The 12734-nt window shown below is 36.3% G+C and overlaps 1 long non-coding RNA gene across 12 annotated transcripts in view; it reads right to left on the bottom strand.

Annotated features, from left to right (window-relative positions):
• The window catches only part of LOC128249319 (uncharacterized), a 29508-nt gene extending 17882 nt beyond the window's left edge, over positions 1-11626 (bottom strand). For 3 of the 12 annotated variants that reach the window (XR_016244019.1, XR_016244020.1, XR_016244021.1), the window contains exons 1-2: positions 4065-4351; positions 2160-2210 (exon numbers count right to left, since the gene is read on the bottom strand). This is a non-coding gene — a long non-coding RNA (uncharacterized LOC128249319). Of the gene's footprint in view, positions 1-2159; positions 2211-3750; positions 4352-5720; positions 6923-6948; positions 7743-10698 lie in introns of those variants that run through there. The other 9 variants (XR_016244018.1, XR_016244023.1, XR_016244017.1 and 6 more) reach the window with 8 other exon arrangements.
• Positions 11627-12734: the final 1108 nt, after the last annotated feature.

The raw sequence follows: 12734 nt of genomic DNA, 5'->3' as shown, positions 1-12734 counted from the left end.
ATACATATGCACATATATATATAACATATATATATATATATATATATATATATATATATATATATATATATATATATATATATATATATATATACATATAGATTACAGAATATAAATGTATTATATATGCATAAGTATATATTTTTTATGTCTCTCTCACTCTCTTTCTCTCTCTCTCTACACACACACATACACACACAGACATACATACACACATATACATGTACTTACAGGATGATGTGAATGAAATTACAGACACTCATGCACTCTTACAAATCCTGCAGTCGACACAAAGTCAATTGACGCAAGAGGGTGCTGTTATATGAAACATATGCACATTCATATCACCCTGCATGTCTTATATGCATGTACACAAGTACACACACATAAATGTATTTATAGATATACACATGCTTGCATGTGAGTTTGTGTGTGTGTGTGTGTATACATATATAATGCGCATGCTAACACACACACACACATATATACTCACACACAAAAGCACATGTATTTGGATATTCATATGAACACTGAATAAACGAAAACAAACAAGCACGTCTATAATGTTGCCCCCACTGCTTGGCTTAAAACACAACATGAAAAGAACTTTGGTTTTTCCAGCTCTAAGCGTTAACCTTTTGAACATACCCTCGGCTTTAATGATTTCGGCAAATGTTTACCATGTGGAGAGACTTAGAAAGAAATTCTTGTAAATTGCTATTTTGCATAAAGCCATATCAGAAGTTTACAGGGTTGTTTCCATCTCGTGTATTATTACAAATTATATTATACTTACTGGTAGATATAGGAAGAGAGGGAATATATTTGATAAATATACTAACTTAGGCTGTAACAGACTTGGTAACAATATATCCTATATATATATATATATATGTATATATGTATGTACATGTGTGTATGAATGAATATATATATATATGTGTGTGTGTGTGTGTGTGTGTATATGTGTATGAATATATATATATATATATATGTATATGCACATGTATGCGTATGAATATACATATATAATATATGTATACATATATTTCAGTCATGCGGCTGTGGTCATGCTGGAGCACCACCATGGGTATATATATATATATATATATATATATATATAATGAGAGAGAGAGAGAGAGAGAGAGAAAGAGAGACATATACACATGATAAACAGATACATACAGATTTAAAGTTTTATATAGATGATGATGTATATATATACTTAAATATCTGTGTGTGTACTTATAAATATATATATATATATATATATATATATACATTTATACATACATAAGTATATGTATATGTATGTATGTACATAGTTATACATGTATATGTATGTGTGTATATATATATATATATATATATGCGCATTTTGTGAGTATACATACATATATATATATATTCAGGTATATACATGTGTCTGTGTGCATGTGTGTGTGCATGTGTGTGTGTACGTGTGTGTGTGTGTTTGTGTATTTATATATATATTATTTTGCTTTCTTCTCTTCACTTTTTCCGTCCTCTCTTTATTTACATTTTTTTTTTAAATGCACCCCATGGATATATTTTTTTCTTTATTTTGCTTATGAATTTTTTTTATTTTTTTTAATATTTTTTGGTTAGAAACACAAAACATGAGTTTAGAAGCAATGAACTAACATTTTTACAAATGGCAATTCCATTGAAAGACTAAAGTTTAATTTTCCATAAACGGCCTGCTATCCGTGGGTCAATTGTAAAAGCCTCTTGCTGGTTTTGTTAATAAATGTTATCGATCCAACAGCTATTGTCTCAGCACTGCTCTCATTCAACCTCTGTAATTTATTTAGCATGCAGACAAAACAATGACAAAAACAAAAAGTGGCGGTGTAGTAAGAGCTTGCTTCCCAAACACATATGTCTGGGTTCAGTCCCACTGCATGGCACCTTAGGCAAGTCTCTTCTGCTATAGCCTCAGGCTGACCAAAGCTTTGTGAGTGGATTTGGTAGACGGAAATTGAAAGATGTCTATCACACACACACATATGTATATAGTTATGTGTGTGTGTCTTTGTGTTTCTCCCCGCCACTATCTCTTGACAACTGATGTTGGCGTGTTTACACTCCCATAACTTAGTGGTTTGGCAAAATTGACTGATAAAATATATACTTACAAAGAATAAAACCCTTTAAGGCAGTGCTCCAGCATGACCTCAAGCAAACGACTGAAACAAGAGTATGAATAAAAGAATGAAAAAAGCACAGACATTGCCGGTATAGGTATATAGGTACAAGTATGGTCATGGGGTTAAAAAGTTTGCTTTGCAATCATGTGGTTCCGGGTTCAATCCCACTGCATGGTACCTTACACAAGTGAGTTATTTTTCTTTTATTTTTCTATAGCTCTGGGCCGATCAATTCTCTGTGAGTGAATTTGGTTGACAGGAAAGTGGGAAGCCAACTAAATAAACATATATCTTTTATCTGTTTTAGTCATTAGACTGAGGCCTTGAAGAATTTTAGCCTGATACTTATTCTATTGGTGTTTTTTTTTGCTGAACCACTAAGTTTTTCTCTCTCCATTTTTTGCCTTCTCTCCCCTTTTTTCCTCTTATTTATTTCTGTCGAAGAGCATAGGCTCAAAATGTAAAAGACTTCTCCATTTTTCCCAAGCATTAAACTAATGCATCTGCATATATTTCTATATATATATATATATATATATATATATATATATATATACTTTATTTAAAAGCAGCAGAAATATAACAAAAAAACCGTTACTCTGAGTTTCACGTTCCCGTGAAACTCAGAGTAACGGTTTTTTTTGTTATATTTCTGCTGCTTTTAAATAAAGCATATTACTCTACCTCTGGTATTTGAGTACTCTTTTTTCCACCTTGTTGCACATTTCATGTGCTTACTCCGGTATATATATATATATATATATACATCCCAAAATATAACCAAAAAAGGAGTGCTGGTAATGTTTTCCCCTCTGTATTCCTTTTCTTTTGGAATTTCTCCTATCCCCTATTTCTGAAGAGCTTTACTCAAAATGTAAAACACCCTTTCTTTCCTTCCCTGAGCGTCTTTGCATGTATCATGTCCTTGTGTTGTCACTTTTTATTGTTGTCTTTTTTTCTCCATTTTGTTTTCTCAATTCTGCTGAAGTTTTGCACCTTCTTCATTCAGGTAATAATAGAAAGAATACAATAATGAAAATATAGATATCATCGTTTAACGTCCGCTTTCCATGCTAGCATGGGTTGGACGATTTGACTGAGGACCGGTGAAACCGGATGGCAACACCAGGCTCCAGTCTGATTTGGCAGAGTTTCTACAGCTGGATGCCCTTCCTAACGCCAACCACTCAGAGAGTGTAGTGGGTGCTTTTACGTGTCACCCGCACGAAAACGGCCACGCTCGAAATGGTGTCTTTTATGTGCCACCCGCACAAGCCAGTCCAGGGGCACTGGCAACGATCTCGCTCGAAAATCCTACAGGAGCCAGTCAGGCGGTACTGGCAACGGCCTAATAATAATAATAATAATAATAAAGATGTAATCAAAAGATTAAATGTGGTACTTAAAATGCTTGAGGCACCAGAATTTAGTAGGGTAAAAACCAAAAACAAAATCAAGAGATTTGGTGAATAAAATTATTATTATTATTATTATTATTATTATTAAAGTCACTGCCTGGAATCGAACTCGGAATTTTGGGGTTAATAATAATAATAATAATAATAATATCGAAAAATACCTTAGGAATGAGAACCCAGGTTCGATATTTCCCAAAGACACCTGATGAAGGCTGGAGGGTATATCAGCCGAAATATTGTGTTAACAACAAACAAGATGAGGACAAATATCCGTCAAATGTAAATAATGTACATAATTCCTCATTTCTTAAATATAGAATTGTATTAGATCCCAGTGCTCGACTGGTACTTATTTATCAACCCCGAAAGGATGAAAAGCAAAGTCAACTGCAGCGGAATTTGAACTCAGAACACGAAGACGGACGAAATGCCCATAAGCATTATGTCGAGTGTGTTAACGATTCAGCCAGCTCACCGCTTTTATATCTGTAGATATTCTTTTCTACTCTAGGCATAAGGCCCGAAATTTGGGGAGAGGAGGCCAGTCTATTAGATCATCCCCAGGAGGCAACTGGTACTTAACTTATCGACCTCCAAAAGGATGAAAGGCAAAGTCGACTTTGGCAGAATTTGAACTCAGGACATAAAGACAGACGAAATACCGCTACGCATTTCGTCCGGCGTGCTAACGATTCTGCCAATATATCTGTATATATTGATAGAGAGAGATCTATGCACACACAACCACACAAATACAGAGACACACACATTAATATAAATGCATACATTATATATGTAAATATTTTTTGTGTAGATGTACGTGTGCTATTGTGTGCGTGCGCGTACAACGTCTACGCGTGAAATTCATTCAAGAATTTATCGTCTTGTCTAGAGATTTCTATATTTCTTCATATTGTCATTATGACGTCACAATACAACTAAAGTCTTTTCCAAAACCTTCGTTTCAAATATTTTTCAGTCTCTTTCAACCTTTCGCGGTGATTAGAGGCTAGGGAATGTGTGCGCCGGGGGACGCACCCGGACACCTGAAGACTAGAGTGAAGTCAGAGTCATCTTCACCTTGTCTTTGGTGTTTGTGGGGATATTTTGAGCAGACCCTCATAGGTGTGCCCTCCACACAATTGTTTTCTTATTATTTTTGGGAAAAAATGGATATTTAACGAAATATTCAACAAATAACTCTGAGATGGCGTGCATTACAACTATATCTGAATTTAATGTGAAAAAATAGAGGTCGCGCACACACACACACATATATATATATATATATATATATATATATATATATATATATATATATTGACACACATGACAATTTATTTTCAAAAATTCAAATTTCCTTGTGTGAATATTTGTTGTATGTGTCAGTATATATGTGTACGTCCGCGAATGATTTTTTTTCTTCTTTTTTTCATATTGAATTCCGATATAATCGTAATCTATACCATCTGAGAGTTATTTGCAGAGAATTTCTTTGAAATATACCCATTTTTCTGGAAGTTATCAGGAAACAAAGTCAGGGACACATTTGTGTGGGTCTGCCGTTTTATGCACCTTTGAGTTCTTAAACACCCTCTGTAACATGCTGGTTGGTACCATAACATAGTTACAAGGTGTCCGGTATTGTTCCTTCAACCGTATGATCTCTTAGCCAGGCAATTTCAGGACAGGAAACCTGGAGGTTCCAACCAGAAACGATACTTCATTCTCGATATATTCACACAGAATATTTCATTGTAAATGATCGTGTAAATCTAAGGTGATATGATTGTAAGGTTAGGTAAATAAAAATCGTACATGAAATATTTCTTTCTACTTTGGTGGAGTGAATAGTCCATCATATTGACCCCAAAGCATGACTGACACTGACTTTATCAACAACAAAAGAATCACGGGAACATCGACCTCGATGGAATTTGAACTCAGATTGAAAAGGTGTACGAAATGGCACCGGCGTGTCAACCGTTCTGGCACTCACCGCGTAATGAACACGAAATAATGATTACTTAACATGTAGTCCACAGTTAGATGTAGACAAAAGGGTTATAAACGCCGTGTGTAAATAAAACACAAGCTTGATATTTTTACTACAGTAAAATCGAAATTCTACCTTTCTGCAGCCCTTCTATCGCAGTCTACATTTGCTCTGCACAAACAAATTATACCCATTTGGAAACTGAATGATACCGCTATTGAAAATCTGCCCTCTTTTTGAGTTTCGAATATCCAGTATTGGGATCTGATTCAAAAGCATTTAGGTTGCTACTTCTAGCAGGTAAAACTTGAGAGATTCACGCCATCTTGCTTGGCGTTTGTCAGAAGACGTCAGAGAAGAAGAGGAAGATAAATGACGTTTACTTCGTTAATTTACCAATAGTTGGTATTCAACTTGGAACCATAACATTAAAATGATTGCATTAAAGAATTAATTCCCAACCATTCTCTGATCGAACAGCACCGGTGCATATAGTCATTATAGACATATTATAGTCATACTATCTAGCTCTCTTTAGTATGGGGCTGCAGGCCCAATTAACCCTTCGCAGGAGCCAGTCCGAAAGTCCGCACGGAGCATGGCTTTTAAGCTAATATCTACTCAACTGAAGTAGCTGCTTCATTAATTGTTCGATAATTTTTTTTATATATTACTGTAGTTGCGAACTCAATTTGACAATATGATTTTGCTTATAAGTATACACTGTGTTTCGGATTTAAAAAGTTGTTTAAGGGCAACATCCCCACCTCTCCCTCTCTGACACACACATACGCTTGATTGTGAGCTTTCTTCAAGTTACTTTTATCCATAAACATTTGTTCACTTAAACTGTCCGATGTTTCTTCCTTACTTCAACTCGTATCAGCCCTTACACACTCAGGTACCTACTTCAGGCACTTAAACTTTTTTTTCTGCCCAAATGAAAAACACGAACCCATCGGTCGCCTCATTAGGATAAAACCCCACCTCTTTGATCATAAATACACTCAAAAGCCTTTCTTTGATGTCTTTCTAAGATAAATATTTTTTTTTAATTTTCATCGCAGATATCTTTCCATGTCTTTTGTGTTAATTCATTAATGTAGTGAGTGAGATTTGACTGCTATTCTAGCGGCCTAGAAGCCACCTTATGGACCTCCAGTTGGACAAATTGCATAATCAAGAAGAATCTACACGAGAACCTGAAGAGTAATGGCTGAGCGTAATGAACCGCAAGAGGGCCAAAGACAAGCTCCATGGGTACAACAAGCACTATGAGAAAAAAAAAGGGATGACTCGGACTAATGGTTGAGCGAAGATGGCATGAATCCAGACAGTTCCGCAGTGTAGAGAGAAGACTTACCTCGTTTTTGGTAAAAGACAATTTGGCGTGTAGCTTTTTTTTACTAGGTACAGTTTACTATGACTATGTGTGCAGCAACAGCTCCGTTGCAAATGTGATGAAAGAAGCGGCTAACATCTAGCCTTCGGTTGCGTTGGACCCTTGTGTTCGGTATGTGATCAAACGACCAGACCTGAAAAGTCTGTGGTCGCAACGAATGGCTGGTTGGAGCAGGCTTATTTATAGACGAACAGGGTGCTCCAGAAAACAGGCAGAACTCACTCTCTCACGTGACCTTATTAGAAGGCCACGATTGGACGGAATGAACCCTGGTGCGAAACAAAACTGGGGATGATTGCCGTGCAAATGAGAACCAATCAGGGTGGTGAACACAAGGGAGCAAGGCAGCCGAAGGCTAGATGTTAGCCGCTTCGTTATCGTTTGTGATTGAATGCCCAAGAGAGAGGTTTCACTACAAAGTAATACTCCATGTGGAAATCAGATAAGATTTGTGATGTAGGGGTTTCCAACCAGTGTTTTACGCATCATGTGAAACAAGGTCGTACAGAAACAATAAAACTTACAAATTTCATTTCTAATTTATTGACATAGGTGTGGCTGTGTTGCAAAAAGCTTGATCTGGGTTCAGTCTCACTGCGTAGCACCTTGGGCAAATGTCTTCTATTATAACATCGAGCCAACTAAAGCCTTCTGAGTGGATTTGGTTGACGGAAGGAAGCCCGTCCTATGTAAATGTGTGTGTGTGTGTATATATATATATATATATATATATATATATATATATATATATATATATATATATATATATATATATATATATATGTGTGGTTGTATGTCTTTGTGTCTGCTCAGAACTCAGAACGTGAAGCCGAAAGAAATGCAGTGGGCATTTTTCCAGGCGTGCTAACCAACCTGCCAGCACGCGGCCTACATCTTTGTATATATAACTGATTTCAGATTTTAACACAAAGCCAGCAACTTTTGGTGGAGAGGGGAGACTCGATTACTTAGATCTCAGCGTTCGACTGGTATTTATTTATCAACCCGGAAAGCATGAAAAGCAAAGTCGAGCGCAGCGGAATTTGAACTCAAGACATGAAGATGGACATAATGCCTGTAAGCATTTTGTCAGGTGTGCTAGCGATTCTGCCAGCTCGCTGCCTTTGTACCTGGATATATTGATAGACAGATAGGTATGCACACACACACATTAATGTAGATGCTTACATTATATATGTAAACATTTTTGTGTACGTGTGTGTGCGTGTGCTATTCTGTGCATGCGCGTACAGCGTCTATGTCTGAAATTCATTCAAAGATTTCCCTTCTTGTCCAGAGATTCCCATATTTCTTCATATTGTCATTATGACGTCACAATACAACTAAAGTTTTCTCCAAAACCATCGTTTCAAATATTTTTCAGTCTCTTTCAACCTTTCGCGGTGATTAGAGGCTAGGGAATGTGTGCGCCGGGGGACGCACCCGGACATCTGAAGACTAGAGTGAAGTCAGAGTCATCTTCACCTTGTTTTTGGTGTTTGTGGGGATATTCTGAGCAGACCCTCACAGGTGTGCCCTCCACATAATCGTTTCCTCATAAGTTTCAGAAAAAAAATAGATAATGTTTAACGAAATATTCAACAAATGACTCTGAGATGGCGTGCATTACGACTATATCTGAATTTAATGTGAAAAAATAGAGGTCGCGCACACATATATATATTAACACACATGACAATTTATTTTCAAAAATTCAAATTTCCTTGTGTGAATATTTGTTGTATGTGTCAGTACATATGTGTACGTCCACGAATTATTTTTTTCTTCTTTTTTCATATTGAATTCCGATATAATCGTAATCTATACCATCTAAGAGTTATTTGCAGAGAATTTTGTGAAATATACGAATTTTTCAGGAAGTCATCAGGAAACAAAGTTGGGGACACATTTGTGTAGGTCTGCCGTTTTATGAACCTTTGAGTTCTTAAACACCCTCTGTAACATGCTGGTTGGTACCATAACATAGTTACAAGGTGTCCGGTATTGTTCCTTCAACCGTATGAACTCTTAGCCAGGCAATTTCAGGACAGGAAACCTGGAGGTTCCAACCAGAAACGATACTTCATTCTCGCTATATTCACACACAATATTTCATTGTAAATGATCGTTTAAATCTAAGGATAAATAAATATTGGTAAATAAATATCATACATGAAATATTTCTTTCTACTTTGGTGGAATGAATAGACTATCCTATTGACCCCAAAGCTTGACTGGTACTGATTTTATCAATAACAAAAGGATCAAGGGAACCATAGACCTCGGCGGAATTTGATCTCAGATTGAAAAGGTGTACGAAAGGCCGCCGGTGTGCCAACCATTCTGTCCTTCATCTAATGAACACGAAATAATGGTTACTCTACATGTAGTCCACAGTTAGATGTAGAGAGAAAGGTTTTAAACGTCGTATGTAAATAAAACGCAAGCTTGCTACTAGTAAAATGTTTGATAATATTTTCTTGATATTTTTACTGTAGTAAAATCGAAATTCTGCTATTCTGCAGCCCCTCTATCTCAGTCTACATTTGCTCTACATAAACAAATTATACCCCTTTGGAATCAGAGATTGAAAGTCTGCACTTTATTTGGGTTTCAAATATCCAGTATTGGGATCTGATTCAAAAGCATTTGGATTGCTACTTCTAGCAGGTAAAACTTGAAAGATTCACGCCATCTTGCTTGGCGTTTTTCAGAAGACGTCAGAGATGAAGGGGGAGATAAATGACGCTTACTTCGTTAATTTACCAATAGTTGGTATTCAACTTGGAACTGGAACAATAAAATGATTGCATTAAAGAATTAATTTCCAGCCATCCTCTAATCAAACAGCACCGGTGCATATAGTCATTATAGACATATTATAGTCATACTATTTAGCTCTCTTTAGCTGCAGGCAGCCCCGTGCAGGAACTAGTCCAAAAGTTCGCACGAAGCACGGCATTTAAGCTAATCTCTAATAAACTAAAGTAGTTGCTTCATTAATTGTTCGATAATGTTTTACATATTACAATAGTTGCGAACTCAATTTGACAATATGACTTTGCTTATAACTATACACTGTGTTTGGGATTTAAAATGTTCAATATGTGCAACATCTCTCTCTCTCTCTTTTTCTCTCTGACACACACACACATACGCTTGATTGTGAGCTTTCTTCAAGTTACTTTTATCCCTAAACATTTGTTCACTTAAACTGTCCGATGTTTCTTATATCAGCCCTTAAACACTGAAGCACCTACCTCGGGCACTTAAAATTTTCTTGCTGCCCAAATGAAAAACACGAAACCATCGGCCGTCTCAGTAACATAAAACCCCACCTCTTTGATAATAAATACACTCAAAAGCTTTTCTTTGATGCCGTTCTAAGGTAAATATTTTTTTTGAATTTTCATCGCAGATATCTTTCCATGTCTTTTGTGTTAATCCGTTTATGTAGTGAGTGAGATTTGGCTGCTATTCTAGCGGCCTAGAAGCTACCTTATGGACCTCCATTTGGACAAATTGCATAATCAAGAAGAAACCACACGAAATCCTAAAGAGTAATGGCTGAGCGTAATGAACCGTAAGGGGGCCAAAGACAAGCACCATGGGTACAACAAGCGCCATAAGAAAAGAGAAACGACTTGGACTAATGGTTGAGCGAAGATGGCATGAATCGAGCCAGTTCCGCAGTGTAGAGAGAAGACTTACCTCATTTTTGGCAAAAGACAATTTGGCGTGTAGCTTTTTTTACTAGGTACAGTTTAATATGACTATGTGCAGCAACAGCTCCGTTGCAAATGTGATGAAAGTTGTAGTGAAACCTCTATCTCGGGCATTCAATCACAAATGATAACGAAGCGGCTAACATCTAGCCTTCGGTTGCATTGGACCCTTGTGTTCTGTATGTGGTCAAACGACCAGACCTGAGAAACTGATCTGGTTGGAGCAGGCTTATTTATAGACGAACAGGGGGCTTCAGAAAACAGGCAGAACTCACTCTCTCACGTGACCTTATTAGAAGGCCACGATTGGACGGAATGCACCCTGGCGCGAAACAGAACTGGTAATGATTACCGTGCAAATGAGAACCAATCATATGGTTGTATATATTCTTGTTTTTGCCTTTGTGAGTTACAAGTCATGCTATCAGTTGGAGTCTCAGCTTTTTTAGCTGCTATTTCTGACCTACGGTATGTGGTGAAGCAAATATTTGCTGACCCCTTAATTATGTTTATAAATGTATATGAACTTTTAAATAAGTTCTCCACCGATAATGGTGCTTACATACCGAAGGCTAGATGTTAGCCGCTTCGTTATCAGTTGAGAGAGGTTTCACTACAAAGTAATACTCCATTGTGGACATCAGATAAGATTTGTGGTGTTGGGGTTTCCAACCAGCGTGTCACGCATCGTGTGAAACAAGGTCGTACAGAAACAATAAAACTTTCAAATTTCATATCTAATTTATTGAAGTAAGCGTGGCTGTGTTGTAAAAAGCTTCATCAGGGTTCAGTCCCACTGCGTAGCACCTTGGGCAAATGTCTTCTATTATAACATCGAGCCAACTAAAGCCTTCTGAGTGGATTTGGTAGACGGAAGGAAGCCCGTTCTATGTAAATGTGTTTATATATATATATATATATATATATATATATATATATATTATTACAAATTAAAAGGGTAAAGGATTATCAATTTATTAATAAATCAACAATTAATAATTTTTACCAAGCCCTTCGGTATGTAAGCACCATTATCGGTGGAGAACTTATTTAAAAGTTCATATACATTTATAAACATAATTAAGGGGTCAGCAAATATTTGCTTCACCACATACCGTAGTTCAGAAATAGCAGCTAAAAAAGCTGAGACTCCAACAGATAGCATTACTTGTAACTCACAAAGGCAAAAACAAGAATATATACAACCATATATATATATATATATATATATATATATATATATATATATATATATGCGAGTAAAAATAAATACAAAAAAGGTGGGGTTTTTTTGTATGATTGTGTATAGAGGAATATATTATTTTGTTTAAAAGAGTTCCAACACTGTCTATTTTTTATGTTTTACTTATATTCCTGCAGAACCAATGTGGGGTATAGAATATGGAATATACGATTTATAATATAATATACAATATATAATATAATATAAAATAAAATAAAAATGGATGGCACCATGAAATAAAGTATTGAATGTAGATGAAATATTGAGTGTTCAATATAAAGGATCAAATATATAAATATAAATATAAATATATAAAGACGACTCGAGTTTCAGGGCTATTTCCCTTCGTCATGGCCGGTATGACAGACTTTTGTATATCTTTGTGTCTGCTCAGAACTCAGAACGTGAAGCCGAAAGAAATGCAGTGGGAATTTTACCCGGCATGCTAACCAGCCTGCCACTTCCATGTTTGTATGTATATTGATTTCAGATTTTAGCACAAGGCCAGCAACTATGGTGGAGAGGGGAGACTTGATTACTTAGATCTCAGCGTTCGACTGGTACTTACTTATCAACCCCGAAAGCATGAAAAGCAAAGTAGAGCGCTGCGGAATTTGAACCCAGAACATGAAGATGGCCAAATGCCTATAAGCATTTTGTCAGATGTGCTTGCGGTTCCGCGCAAACTCGCCGCCTTTATACCTGTATATATCGATAGAAAATAGGTACGCACACTCACACACACATTAATGTAGATGCACTTATTATATATGTAAATA

The sequence above is a fragment of the Octopus bimaculoides genome, chromosome 13 (assembly GCF_046866305.1).
Source record: "Octopus bimaculoides isolate indiv1 chromosome 13, ASM4686630v1, whole genome shotgun sequence".
Taxonomy (NCBI): domain Eukaryota; kingdom Metazoa; phylum Mollusca; class Cephalopoda; order Octopoda; family Octopodidae; genus Octopus; species Octopus bimaculoides.
This window is presented reverse-complemented; position numbering and strand designations above follow the sequence as displayed.